Source organism: Pleurodeles waltl, chromosome 7 (assembly GCF_031143425.1).
Source record: "Pleurodeles waltl isolate 20211129_DDA chromosome 7, aPleWal1.hap1.20221129, whole genome shotgun sequence".
Lineage (NCBI taxonomy): Eukaryota > Metazoa > Chordata > Amphibia > Caudata > Salamandridae > Pleurodeles > Pleurodeles waltl.
Window position 1 is genome coordinate 306,207,109 of NC_090446.1, and position 14,485 is coordinate 306,221,593.

Genomic DNA, 14,485 nt, shown 5'->3' on the forward strand with positions numbered 1-14,485 from the left:
CTCCACTACACTCCAAGCACCAGACACCTGGACGATACTCTGTTTCATCTGTATTCCAGGCAGGGATCCTTAGTCATGTAGTCAGGATTTTCTTTTGTTAAGTGGTTTCATTTCCTTTTTTTAGGGTCGAGCCTGCGTTGCATGCGCTCGCGCATGCGTATCGCAGCGATACGCTTTTGTACTTAGAAAAGGGCTCGGAGCCCTGTCAACTTCACGTAAGTGTTTTTTATTGGTTGGTGGGCTTGCTTAATAAAATCTGCTTGCTTTCATTAGTCGAAGGCAAGCACACGTCATGCCTTTTCCGGTGGCTAGCCCTCCTCGAGCACAGCGACCAAGTACAGAAAACATGCGAGGCTCGCTGTTTTTCATCGGGCTCGTGGACTTTTTTTTCTCTAATTTACGAGCGCGATCTCGCTTGGCAGAAGTCGAGCGCTTTACATTGTTAATTTCACTTTTTCGGGTTGTGTACATAAATGCACTTTTACCCGATAGATGAAAAGTCGGGTTAGGAGTTTACAACGCGATCAGCTCTAACATGAGCAAACACGAGACCCGTTGCATTGTAAATGCTTGTTTTCTTTTGTTTTCCACAAAGGCTGATACATATCAGCACTCACTAGGAAAATTGAGCCATAACTCTCTATAAACATCCATCATTTCATATTTCAATCTTACCCTCCTGTGGTACAAGCTAACAAAGGAATAACCTTAAGGTCTACCTATGTGTAACGTTACATATTTTGATCCCTCTGATATTCACTAACTTTCATAAAGAACTCCCTCCAACAAAAGTTGAGTCCTCCCTGATAGTACTATCTTATCAGGGTGGAGTGAGATGCCTATGATGAAGCATGCCACTACAATGTGGGTTAGGCTTCCTCACCCAAAAACATTGTGTTTGGCTGATAATCTGTCTGTTGTAGTAATTCCTATTGAATCATCACATTATTTGTGGTTTAGTAGTGACACCTTAGTGTATGTCTGAAGTCTAGGGCCTAAGATCCTATTTTCTTTAATTTGAAAAGTGAAACCACTAATGCTCACTTTTAAATCTACCTTGCTCAGTGTCGTATCACTTAGGACCTATGGTGATGGTACATGTATGCTTATATATCCTCCCTAATGATTTTTGTTATTATTTATCCAGTAAAAATCTGTTTATAAGTCTCCCTCCTTAGTCACAGAGGCCTCACTTAGATACAGTTCTTAAGCCACACGATTTTTAGTGACCTTGACATTTTTCATCACACTATAAAAAATTTGTGAGCGGGAGGGGAGCTGCTTTCTTTACATTATGCATGACAGCTTCTATGAAGGTACTTGTACATTTGCTAATGCATATTGATTGTTTTTTTTTCGTAAGGATCAGATCCAGGAGTTACCTTATGATGCTGACTGAGGGGCATGACAGCAGCCTATAAAGAGTTCCTAGCTAAAAACACTTTTAATAAAAGAAGCTCAGGATATAAGATAGGGACAGGAAGTTGTCAAAATATGTAGCAGGATGTTGAATGTTCTGGAATTTTTTCACAGCTCAGTTGATCCAACACTCTCCAAAATGGGCATACGTGGACTTAATAGCATAAAATTCACAACTGAAGTCATGCTGAAGACATACACCAAAGTTTCCACTGTTTTCTGAAGTTACCAACATAACATGATTAGGGGGCGTGGCTTGGTCAGTAACATGGGGGGGGGGTGAGCTTCAGCCTTTCCAACAATCACTCTGGTACATAATGTTAAAATACATTTTACGACAAACAGAGCCAATGACAGGGGCTTAAGGGGCAGTGGAAGGGGAGATAAATGCGAATTGGTTACTGTCTTGAGTGAGAGAAAACATAATATTATGTAAAATAACAGATATTTTTGAGACTTTCAAAACAGAGCGAGTCTGCGTTTTTGTCTATGTGTATATAAAAGTTCCTGGTGAAATCCAACAGATTCGCAACAACCCCAACAAAGAATCTGCACCCAATCAGAAATGACATTTATCAGGGGGATGTAACACCCTAAACACCCCTGTGAGGCTAAGCCCCTGAAACAAAGTCATGTATTTGTGAAGTGTATGAATTGTTTTCTGTGTTCAGGACCTATCACACTATGTTTGTATCCAAATGGTCTTTATTTCTTAAATCAAACTTTTTCATCCACATGAGTTCAGGAATCAGCCAGTAGGTCTTTCACTCTGTGTGATGTGAAGAGCTATGGCTCTCTCAAGGCTAACAGTTCAAGACTCTAATTCACAGTTGTTAATTCATATTATGACTTGAGAGAAGGTGGCCATTTGGAGGCAAGCATTGGGCTTTATCACATAAAGTGAGCACCAAGCCTAGGAAGGTCTCTGCCACAGTTTTGGGGTTACATTTGTCACAAATAGTTGAAAATCTACAGGGGCACCATATAACCACCTTAGACAGTGGGGTATGATTGCTTGTCACATGCACTTTCAATGCACATTGTGCTTTTGGCTTCGAATGTAGCAGCATTTGTTGACATATCTAGAGTACATAACAGAGCACAGCAGAAAACCATACACAAAAACTTAGCAAAATAATTAAATCACAAAGGTGCATGTTACAACAAAAACACTCAATACAAAAAGCAACACAATAACCACACTAAAACACAACAACATTACATTCTGTTAATGCTGCACAAATACACAATAGCACAAAACAACAGAACACTTCAACACCACAGCTAAATGCCCACTACAAATATACAAATTCTTGTCACATATTAACACTTCTAGAATCCTATTTTCATAATATGGTGATAAAAGATGTTTAGAAGAAACACAGACTTACTCACCACCAAGGACGCCCAATAGCACCTGTCTTAAAATGTTTTGTGATCCTTCCCATAGTGTGAGATGTCCTGTGCACACAAAAATAAACCTGCATTTACTTTCAAACCAATTGATTGTATCTATACTTTGGGTTGCACATACTCACTTCACAGATATGCAATTTAACATACGGTTAAGAGGGTGTTATCTGGGAACAAGGTGTTTCTTTACCACCCAAATGATTGCAACTTAAGTCTGGATGGAGACAAATGCAGTGGGAACGTAAAGCTAGATTACATTTGTCTGACATTCAATCGCGAACAAATGCAAATAAATTGTGGGGAGGAGGGAGTGGAATGTTTAGCAATAATATTTTAGTTGGCTCGCAATGAAGGTTGTGGTCTCTAAAGTGTTGTCATTATACTTGAAAGAGATGTAAAAATTCAATGTAGCCATCCTGAAAAAATAACAGATTAAAGTCAATGTGCAACGAAAGTGGACGATATTTTGCTGGAGAATCAATATGCTCCTCCAAGCACTTCCTTTTCCAAACTTTTCGGAACTCTCAGGCTTTGTTACAACCTAATCTTTTGTATTCCTCCACCCGATACTACAATAGATGCTGCACGGTCTCTTACCTTATATACTTCAGGGCGGCACAGTTTGTGGGCAACATTAGAGGAACATGTTTCATTAAAACATCTGCTGCAGCATATCAACACATTAGAAAGAGGAATGCGCTATCGATGTGCTGTTGTCGCGGTACTATGGGCAGCCATTTTGGCCATGAATCTTTTAATGAAGGCGAGCGCTGACTTAATGCATCCCATTCAATGGACGCTCATTTATTATTTAGGGATTTCTCGCAACATGTTTTCCAGATACTATCTGTGAGATGGTGGTGCTTTCTCTAGCACAGGTGTATTTTCCATTGTTGTTCCATTGGCCACATAGCCTCCTTGAGTGTTTGCCGCTTTCGATGCTCAGTCACTTCTGTAACTCTGCAAATATTGTTGTTTAACAAGTGGTCATTTGCAGTGTTGTTCTATCATGATTTTTTCGTTGGTGTGAGCTCCTCTTAAAATGGATAGAACACATTCTCAATCTCCTCCGGTTCCCTAATGCTACTTGCTTCCTAATCCCTTCTACACTGTATCGAATTCTAGTGCGGATCAAAAAATTATAATTGAAAAAACTTGTATGAATATCTTAAAGAACTTATCCAAGGCACTTGTAGGATTAAGTGTATCTCCAAATTACAATGATCTTTCTTTTTCAAACACAACCACGACATGCCTTCTGCTGCATCGCCAGTCCATGAATCTCTTTATGTCGTCCTTTCGAAGGAATCCGTAGATGTTTTCAGAATGATCCAATAGTCTCTATCACCTTTTGCAACATTAACTACTTAAAGATGCTGAGAAATTCTGTCCACTTCCGACCAAGATTGAATCTGTGCTTTGCAATTTAACCAAGAGACCATCAGTGGCTAATGAAGATGTGGCTGTGCCTACCGATTGCACAGATTTGAAGCACGATTGTAATCACAAGTGATTTTACACAGCTCTCTCTTATTCCCCTCTGGCTGATTGGTATGCAGCCTTAAGTGCTTGTCTGTCCTTCAAGGATGCTCATCTCATTCAGTGATTTCATTCTACAGGGGAAGTGAGCCCCAAAACCATTCCTTGATGAAGGAAGTCATTAGGCAGGTGCAGTTAATGACAGAATGCTATCTTGTTGTATGTGTGTAGGTGTGTGTGTTCGTTTGTGTGTGCAATCGCACACAGAGGCCTCCTGAAATTTCATTTTGACTCGAATTAAAGCTGAATTGAATAATTAGCACTAAAGTAGTGTTTTCACATATTCAGTAATTTGTATTAGTATAGCACACAGTGTGCCACTAATATGACTTTGTGGCACTGATGATTGTCTGGATGAGGGAACATATTTTGAGGGCCTAGCACCATCTAATGACACATTAGCTTAATTTCTTTTTTACCTAATGGTGCGTTAAATGGCCAAAAATGGCATGCCACATTTACAAAGTTGTGCAGTGCTTGCATTGCACCACTTTATAGCCCCTTGCACCACATTATGCCTGCAGCAGGCATAATGTATGCAAGGGGGGCGTTCCCCCATTGGGGGGGGCAAAAAATGGTGCAAAGAAATCTACGAGATTTCTTTGAGTCTTTTTTATTGGCAGCAGGCATTAAAAAGAGGCTCACATTGTTTTCAGTGGTCCTCTTGGTGCTTTGCTGGATTATAATAAAAATGTGTGACACTAATTCTGCAAAGCGCTGAACTAGCATCAAAAATTTTGATACTAGTTCCCTAACTGCCCCCCCACGGTGCACCCATTTTAAATACGGCGCACACATGGTGGCGTTAGGGAGCACTTACGGGAGCAAGGAAAGTGACACTGTACTAAGTGCAGCACCACTTTTCATATATTTGCCCCTTCGTGTATTGCTACAACATTCCTACAGTCTGACTCTAGAGCGAACATATATTTTGGAATGTTGCAATATAACCTACATGTTGTTGTATGATACTACTGTAGGAAAGTACCATCTTGCCTGGCATGTTACCCCCATATTTCACTGTATATATATATGTTGTTTTAGTGTATATATCACTGGGACCCTGCCAGGCAGGACCCCAGTGCTCATAAGTGTGCCCTGTATGTGTTCCCTGAGTGATGACTAACTGTCTCACTGAGGCTCTGCTAACCAGAACCTCAGTGGTTGTGCTCTCTCTGCTTTCTAAATTGTCACTAACAGGCTAGTGCCCAATTTCACCAATTCACATTGGCATACTGGAACACCCTTATAATTCCCTAGTATATGGTACTGAGGTACCCAGGGTATTGGGGTTCCAGGAGATCCCTATGGGCTGCAGCATTTCTTTTGCCACCCATAGGGAGCTCTGACAATTCTTACACAGGCCTGCCACTGCCGCCTGAGTGAAATAACGTCCACGTTATTTCACAGCCATTTACCACTGCACTTAAGTAACTTATAAGTCACCTATATGTCTAACCTTCACCTGGTGAAGGTTGGGTGCTAAGTTACTTAGTGTATGGGCACCCTGGCACTAGCCAAGGTGCCCCCCCACATCGTTCAGGGCAAATTCCCCGGACTTTGTGAGTGCGGGGACACCATTTCCCGCGTGCACTATGCATAGGTCACTACCTATGTATAGCGTCACAATGGTAACTCCTAACATGGCCATGTAACATGTCTAAGATCATGGAATTGTCACCCCAATGCCATTCTGGCATTGGGGAGACAATTCCATGATCCCCCCCGAGTCTCTAGCACAGACCCGGGTACTGCCAAACTGCCTTTCCCGGGGTTTCACTGCAGCTGCTGCCAACCCCTCAGACTGGTTTCTGCCCTCCTGGGGTCCAGCCAGACTTGGCCCAGGAAGGCAGAACAAAGGACTTCCTCAGAGAAAGGGTGTTACACCCTCTCCCTTTGGAAAAAGGTGTCAGGGCTGGGGAGGAGTAGCCTCCCCCAGCCTCTGGAAATGCTTTGATGGGCACAGATGGTGCCCATCTCTGCATAAGCCAGTCTACACCAGTTCAGGGATCCCCCAGTCCTGCTCTGGCGCGAAACTGGACAAAGGAAAGGGGAGTGACCACTCCCTGACCTGCACCTCCCAGGGGAGGTGCCCAGAGCTCCTCCAGCGTGCCCCAGACCTCTGCCATCTTGGATTTAGAGGTGTGCTGGCACACTGGACTGCTCTGAGTGGCCAGGGCCAGCAGGTGATGTCAGAGACTCCTTCTGATAGGTTCTTACCTGTGTTACTAGCCTATCCTCCTTCCTAGGTAGCCAAACTTCCTTTTCTGGCTATTTAGGGTCTCTGCTTTGGGGAATTCTTCAGATAACGAATGCGGGTGCTCATCAGAGTTCCTCTGCATCTCTCTCTTCACCTTCTGCCAAAGGATCGACCGCTGACTGCTCAGGACGCCTGCAAAACCGCAACAAAGTAGAAAAGACGACTACTGCAACTTTGTATCGCTTCATCCTGCTGGATTTCTCGCCTGTTTCCTGGTGGTGCATGCTCTGGGGGTAGCCTGCCTCCTTCTTGCACCAGGAGCTTTGAAGAAATCTCCTGTGGGTCGACGGAATCTTCCCCCTGCAACCGCAGGCAACCAAAGACGGCATCACTGGTCCTCTGGGTCCCCTCTCAGCACAACGAGCGTGGTCCCTGGAACTCAGCAACTCTGTCCAAGTGACTCCCACAGTCCAGTGACTCTTCAGTCCAAGTTTGGTGGAGGTAAGTCCTTGCCTCCCCACGCTACACTGCATTGCTGGGTACTGCGTGATTTGCAGCTGCTCTGGCTCCTGTGCACTCTTCCAGGATTCCCTTCATGCACAGCCAAGCCTGGGTCCCCGACACTCTAACCTGCAGTGCACAACCTTCTGAGTTGTCCTTCGGCGTTGTGGGACTCCCTTTTCTGACTTCGGGTGGACTACGGTACACTCCTCTTCTAAGTGCCTGATCCGGTACTTCTGCGGGTGCTGCTTGCATCTGTGAGGGATCCCTGACTTGCTGGGCGCCCCCTCTGTTTCCTCATCCAAGTGGCGATATCCTGGTCCCTCCTGGGCCACAGCAGCACCCGAAAAACCCTAACCGCGACCCTTGCAGGTAGCAAGGCTTGTTTGTGGTCTTTCTGCGTGGGAACACCTCTGCAAGCTTCTTCACGACGTGGGACATCCATCCTCCAAAGGGGAAGTTCCTAGTCCTCTTCGTTCTTGCAGAAACCAAAGCTTCTTCCATCCGGTGGCAGCTTCTTTGCACCCTCAGCTGGCATTTCCTGGGCATCTGCCCACTCTTGACATTGTCGCGACTCTTGGACTTGGTCCCCTTGTTTCACAGGTACTCAGGTCCGGAAATCCACTGTTGCTTTGCTGGTGTTGGTCTTCCTTGACGAAACCCCCTATCACGACTTCTGTGCTCTCTGGGGGTTATAGGAGCACTTTACATCTACTTTTCTTGGGGTGGGCTATTTTTCTAACCCTCACTGTTTTCTTACAGTCCCAGCGACCCTCTACAGGCTCACATAGGTTTGGGGTCCATTCGTGGTTCGCATTCCACTTTTGGAGTATATGGTTTGTGTTGCCCCTATACCTATGTGCTCCTATTGCAATCTACTGTAACTTTACATTGCTTGCATTACTTCCTTTTGCTATTACTGCATATTTTTAGTATTGTGTATATATATCTTGTGTATATTTGGCATCCTCATACTGAGGGTACTCACTGAGATACTTTTGGCATATTGTCATAAAAATAAACTACGTTTATTTTTAGTATATCTGTGTATTGTGTTTTCTTATGATATTGTGCAAATGACACCAGTGGTATAGTAGGGGCTTTGCATGTCTCCTAGTTCAGCCTAAGCTGCTCAGCTATAGCTACCTTCTATCAGCCTAAGCTGCTAGAAACACCTCTTCTTCACTAATAAGGGATAACTGGACCTGGTACAGAGTGTAAGTACCCCTTGGTACCCACTACAAGCCAGGCCGCCTCCTACAACTACTTCACAGCATATAACAATGACCTAGAATAATAATGCATCCACTACATTGACATAACCACTGCATTGCAAAGTAAGTATACAATTGCTGTTCTTAACTTTAAAAAGTAAATTATAAGGTCCACATAAACAGTATTCTATACTCCTAATCACTACATTGCCCCAGATCACAGTCATTGCCCCCAACTCCTGTCCTTTGGCGACACTCTGCAATGCCTCTCTGCATTAACATAAAAAAAGAACACTTAACAAAGAAGCTAAACTGTCTGCTTTTACCTGCAAGATCTATAAATATTAATCACATTAACATATTTGACCTACTCTTGGAAGCAGCACTGGACCTCACCTTCATCACAGAAACTTGCACAGCTCCACCACTGCTCCCTCCATGTCATGAAGCCGTTCCCCGTGAATACAGCATCATCAACAGAAACCACAAACATGACAGGAGGAGACTTGGCTGTCATCTTTAAGGAATCATTGAACATCACACATATCAAAAACGTCATCATAAATTATTGCAAATCCATGGTAGTAATATGCTACCATACTTCAGTTTTTTCCTGGACCTTCCTCCTCATCCATAGACCGTGTCCAAGTACCGGAAAATTTAAGAATGCCTTACTGAATGCAGTGATACAAACTCTGCTAAATCACCCAAACCTGTATATATTATAGCAGATATTAAGATACATTTTTATTACAAACACCTAAGAACATCTGCATTCATCACATCAACCTACAAATTATTTTATCTGAAGCTAGTCATTCTTTTGGACACACCCTAGATGTCATTTTCTCGCCGCATGGTCATTCCATAGTAATCTGGCCAGACCATCATGTAATTGCCTTCAAGATCAGGCTTCCAGCTTCCCACAAACACAAATATAATGCATAACCTGTACTGCCGGAATCACCTGATTTACATTAAGTGTATCATGGCAACTAAAGCAGTAGATGAAATAGTCAGAGGGGAAAGAAGGATAAATTGGGTACATACTAGAAAATGAAACACACTGATCAAAGCCAGGCTATAGGTTGCTAAACCCCTTAATCTATGTATCAGATTCTGGAGAAGAATGAAGAGTAAGTGATCACCATACAACATTTCTTGGAGGTCGGTTTATGACTGTGTAAACAGGAATGCTGATGAATTTCCAGCAAAATTGGCTATATGACCCGCAGACATTGTATTGGTTCCCACTTAAAGAGACTACTTAGAGGTCAACCTTTCAAAAACGTGCAACAGTTGAGGAGTGCATTGTTGTCCCTTTCACTGTGTGTTTGTGCAACGATGAACCAAATGCACAACCAAAACAAAGACAGCTAGAGCTCAGAGTAGGCAAGGGGACATTTGGAGGTCATATAATGTTTGTGTTTTGTGAATTGTATGGAAAATAGACAGACTGTATAGTTTTGGTATCTCCTCTTCAGTTGTATGATATGTTTCTAGGTAACTGGCCAATATAGGCTCAACAGGGCAATGCGAAGATTCTCAGTAAAGATTCTGAGGGCTAAATGACTCTTGTTAGCAAGAGAACTGTACGTCTTTAGGATATTGGATTAAGTATGAGGGAATGTGAAACTGGTGGGGGGCTCTAGTGGTTTCGTGAAAGACAGTACTTTATTGTCTCTAATGAGTGAAATCTGTTCACCTTGGCTATTCCACACAAACGGCTCAATTAAATGTCTCCAGTTTTCTTCATCATTCATGTCACAATAAACTGACCTCTATTCTCATTTATGAGACCACACCACCGCTTTTGACATAAAATATCACCTTACTCTTCTGGATTTCCTTTCCTCTGTTAGACTTTTCTGGATCTGCTTGAGATTTGTTTTACCCTACATGTCTGACTTAGCATTTTAAGTTTCTTGGAAGGCCTCTGATAGCTCACACCCTATACTCTTTTCTCCGTATAGTATATATTTATTCTTCATCACATCACCTTTTGGGTTCAAGTCTCACTTCTTTGTGGATACCTCACAATTCTTACTTGCTTTTTTTGATTTCTCATTTAAGCTTTAAACACAGGTCTCTGCTTGTCATTCTGCAGTTGAGACATGAATGACCTCTCACCTTCTTACCAATAGTCCATAAACACAGCAGCTCATTTTTTCTTATTTTTTCAAAGATTGCCAACTTCACCCCAGGCGAAGTGTATGCCAGCCAGCATACTAGCTTGATGATTTACAGGCTTCAGAACTCCCACTCACAAATGGCTAGACATACTGTTGTAGCATTATGGTGATAGGGCTGTGCAACAGTTTCTTAGTCAAAGCACTGAGCCATAATTCGGAGGCGGGTAGGCTCTAAGGAGTGGACGAAGCAGGGCATGGTAAGATGGTAGTGCAGAAGCTCTTAGCAGGGGACTTTGTGAGGTGTGCAGAGATATGGAGCTCAAAGGTGGAACAAGTAGGGACACCAAGAAATCACAATTCCAAAAAGGTTAATATCTCACTAATTCATTAAATCTTAGATGCAAGTTATGGATTGAAACAAATGGCAAAGATCCTAGCTCACTATTGACAGTGGATGGCTCTGGCATCCAGTACATGGGTGGCACAATTAGTTCCCTCTATAACTAGATTTGATCTTTTCAATTTTAGATGTTTTTCCAAAATTGAAGGGATGATACCTGTAGAGAGACCAACATGAAGCAGCAGATCGCCATCTAATCCACACTTCCCCCTCCCATATGTGGAAGGTGCATGAGGTAGACCACAGCAAAAAGTCAGTATGCATTTCAGAAATAATGATGCAGTCTTTAGAAGTTAGAGACACTTTCAAAGTTGTAAGGATTGCAGTGATGTGGGTTGGAAGATCTATTCATATACCTAGAGTAGGGACTACTATCACAAATAGGGACTGGCAATATTTTGCGGCAAAAATTTAATTACCTTAAGACCAAATTTCAGTGGATATTATCTACTCATTACTCTGCTTTGCTCTGCTTTGATTGCATTGCATTATGTATATTACAAAAGTCCTCAGAGATAGGAATAATTATCCCAGTCCACAGATTCAATAAAAAACAGTTAATTTAATGGACATATTTGTGGAATTTCTACCCACCATTATTTGCATCTTAATTCTAGTTGTCAGAGATATCCTTCATATCATAAACTATAATACTGGGGTGGCCATTGCTTGTACAATGTCACTAATCTTGAGAAATGCACCCTACCACTGAATTTTGAATAAATCCATTAAGAAATTAATTATGGCATATAATGCATGGCCCCCGGACCAGCCATGTACACATTCTCTTTTTTCCACCAAATCCAGGAAATAACCTACAGAGAGTTAATAAAAAATAATCTGAATATGTTTATGAGTATCCCAAAACAACATCTCAACCTTTTATTACAATGTTCTCAGTCAGCCTGAAACTGTCTCTCTGAGTCTCTTAGTTGATGTGAACTGTACTCTCTAAGAAGATCAGTAAGACTTATTAGACACCCATGATAAGATTTGGCAGCTCATATGTAAATCAAAACAGTATGGGAGAACAGAAGAAATAAACCGGATGAAAACCCAATATGAGAGGAGGGACCCTTGTGCTACTTACTTTAAAAATGTACTGAAATAATACTTCAATACAAAAGATGTCACAACAATTACCAAACACCATTAAGTGAAACAACCAAACTGACCAGTAATTAAATTAATAGAATAAATACAGGATTAGGATTTTTTCATTACAAAGAAATATCTGCAAACAATAATTAAAGTCGGCGTTCTTGCAAAATGACTTTCCCCATATTAATCTCCATTAGGTGCGTTTTTAATCCATCTTGTTAATTGTATGAAAGACAGTTTACATCTTAATTACACACAACCCCGTAAACAGGATTAATAGGTTCTCTGTAGCCTATGTGGTACCACATTCCAGAGTGCTACTTTCAGCCTTTCTAGGCAAATTCTTAAAATGGTTAGATATGAAATTACTATATAGTAATGTCACCGATGGCCACCCGTAGGCTCTGTGTTTGTGGCTTCATCTTATTTGTAGTAACGTGGTATGCATTGTTGTACTGTTTGATGTGATGTAGTGATGCGCCAATGTCATTTATTCTGTGTTTAAGGAAAGGGTACAATGCAGTGATGTTTTTCCTCATTGACAGAAGTACCTACCATTTTATATCTCTACTAAAACCAAAAATCAAGCTTTTTCTCAGGTCTCTCCTTACTTTCATTATTATAAAACTTCAGGCCTGCCATCATCTGCATATAGCGCCCACTTTACAAATATATATTCTGTAAGACAGCATGGTACCGTGGCATTCCTACGGCATATGTACATTTCCGAAAACTACCATGGAGCAAACTCAATTATTTGTGTACAATTTTAACAAGGTTGAGTCCTCCTGCAAATGTTAATTTTAAGATCTCTTTGTGTAAAATTCTTCATTATCTTTATGACATTGATCAAAGCCATTACAAATTCTTACATATGTTCATCCATCTCTTGTCGTCTACCAAACATCTCTACCCACTTATGTCGCATATATGCTGGTAAGTCACTGGTACATGTGCCCGCCTTAGTTTGGGCCTACATGTGAGAGTGCAGGGCCTTGTTCCTCGCTGTAACATATGAGCTGACATTAACTGAAAATCCATGATATATTGTATACCCTCCATGACATTCTTATTGCACCACTGAGAGAAACGTTGTCACTCTCTAGTAACAATGGTCATCTTTTTTGGGGTCTCTAGCATTATGCCGACCCTCCCTAAGATAATGGAAGACACCCATGGCACATTGTAGACCCACTCTTGAACACTGTAGTCTCGCACTGGCATAACATACGCCCTCAGTGGTACAGTGTTCGGCATCTGCATGCGGTTTAGACCCAACCGAACGTAATGGAGGACATCTTTGACATATTAGAGGCCCTCACTAACACAATAGTGGCATTCTCTGATGCAATAGTGACATTCTCTGGCAATACTGTGACTTAAACGTCAATTTGCATACATCCACTCTTCTCAGGAAGCTGAAGATTAGGGAATGAACATTAAGTTGTATAAAATGAATAGATTTTTTTTCTTAACGAAAAATATTGTTATTTCGTGAGAAATAACAATTGTTGAGGGTTTGTGGACTCAAACTGAAAATATTTTGATAACAAAATGTTCCATTCACAGAAACTGCAAGACAAACCTGGTGTCTCAGCAAAAAAAATACAATTCCAAAAAAACATTTAAATGATGTTTGATGTTCATGGGTTATTTGGTTGACATTATTTCCTTGGCACTGGAGGATGCTTGTTAATATGGCTATTTTTATTGGCTTGCGTGGAAGCAGGCAGTTATGTATTGATAGATTTTAATGACCTTAAATGACTCCAGTCCCGGCCACAGCCTCACTTGCTAAAAATTGGCATGGCGCATTAAACCATTCCACTTTCAACCTGTGACAAAAAAACATCATCGATTCCTGGACAAAGTGTAAAGCATATTTAAAGACTTTCTTAATCCCACAGACTTCACACTGAAACTTAAAGGTGTACAGGAGCAACAAAGACCAATAAAACAAGGAAAAGCTCCCAGAACACATGCAATACTCAGTTCAGTGGACAAATATGGAACATTCGCGCTGCGGCCAACATTTATGAATATATTTAATCAATTACATATTTAATATCAATTCCCCAAAACATGGTTGGAGCAGCTTCTAATCCAAATTTGTGTTACTATGAAGTACTGCATCCAATAGCTGTGTTGGATCCAGGCGGTCTTGATCAGTGTGGTGGCACCATGAACCAAAGAATCCAGATACAGATCTGTGGCATAGAGATTGAGGGCAGTGACCAAATGGAAGATTTCTCCTATTACAAAAGCAACAGTGACATTTACACATTAAATGCATTAATAAATAGAAACCTTATTGGAAGGGAGATAAATATTTAACCGAGTCATTGATTAATATATATAGTCTACGAAAATGCCCTCAGGTGAATCTGCCACAAAGAACTCCCATTAATCATTTTAAAACACTTTCATAGACTCCTTCAATCAAACACGCATGAAATAGGAATGCTGCCTCAGTCAATCTCTAGCAAAGAGAAAAGATTATGTATGGAATGCTGAACAATGGAAACATTCACCTCCAGTCACAGATCTGTGTTTAATCCATTGCTTT

General features: G+C 41.5%; 1 protein-coding gene and 1 long non-coding RNA gene across 2 annotated transcripts in view; one reads left to right on the plus strand and one right to left on the minus strand.

The window, feature by feature from the left end:
- The window catches only part of VSTM2L (V-set and transmembrane domain containing 2 like), a 311,087-nt gene that overhangs the window by 264,894 nt on the left and 31,708 nt on the right, over positions 1-14,485 (plus strand). The gene's annotated exons all lie outside the window — the stretch shown is intronic.
- Positions 1-14,485, minus strand: part of LOC138304045 (uncharacterized) — a 115,585-nt gene that overhangs the window by 86,916 nt on the left and 14,184 nt on the right. The window contains exon 2 of the long non-coding RNA XR_011205484.1: positions 2,815-2,880. This is a non-coding gene — a long non-coding RNA (uncharacterized lncRNA). The remainder of the gene's footprint in view (positions 1-2,814; positions 2,881-14,485) is intronic.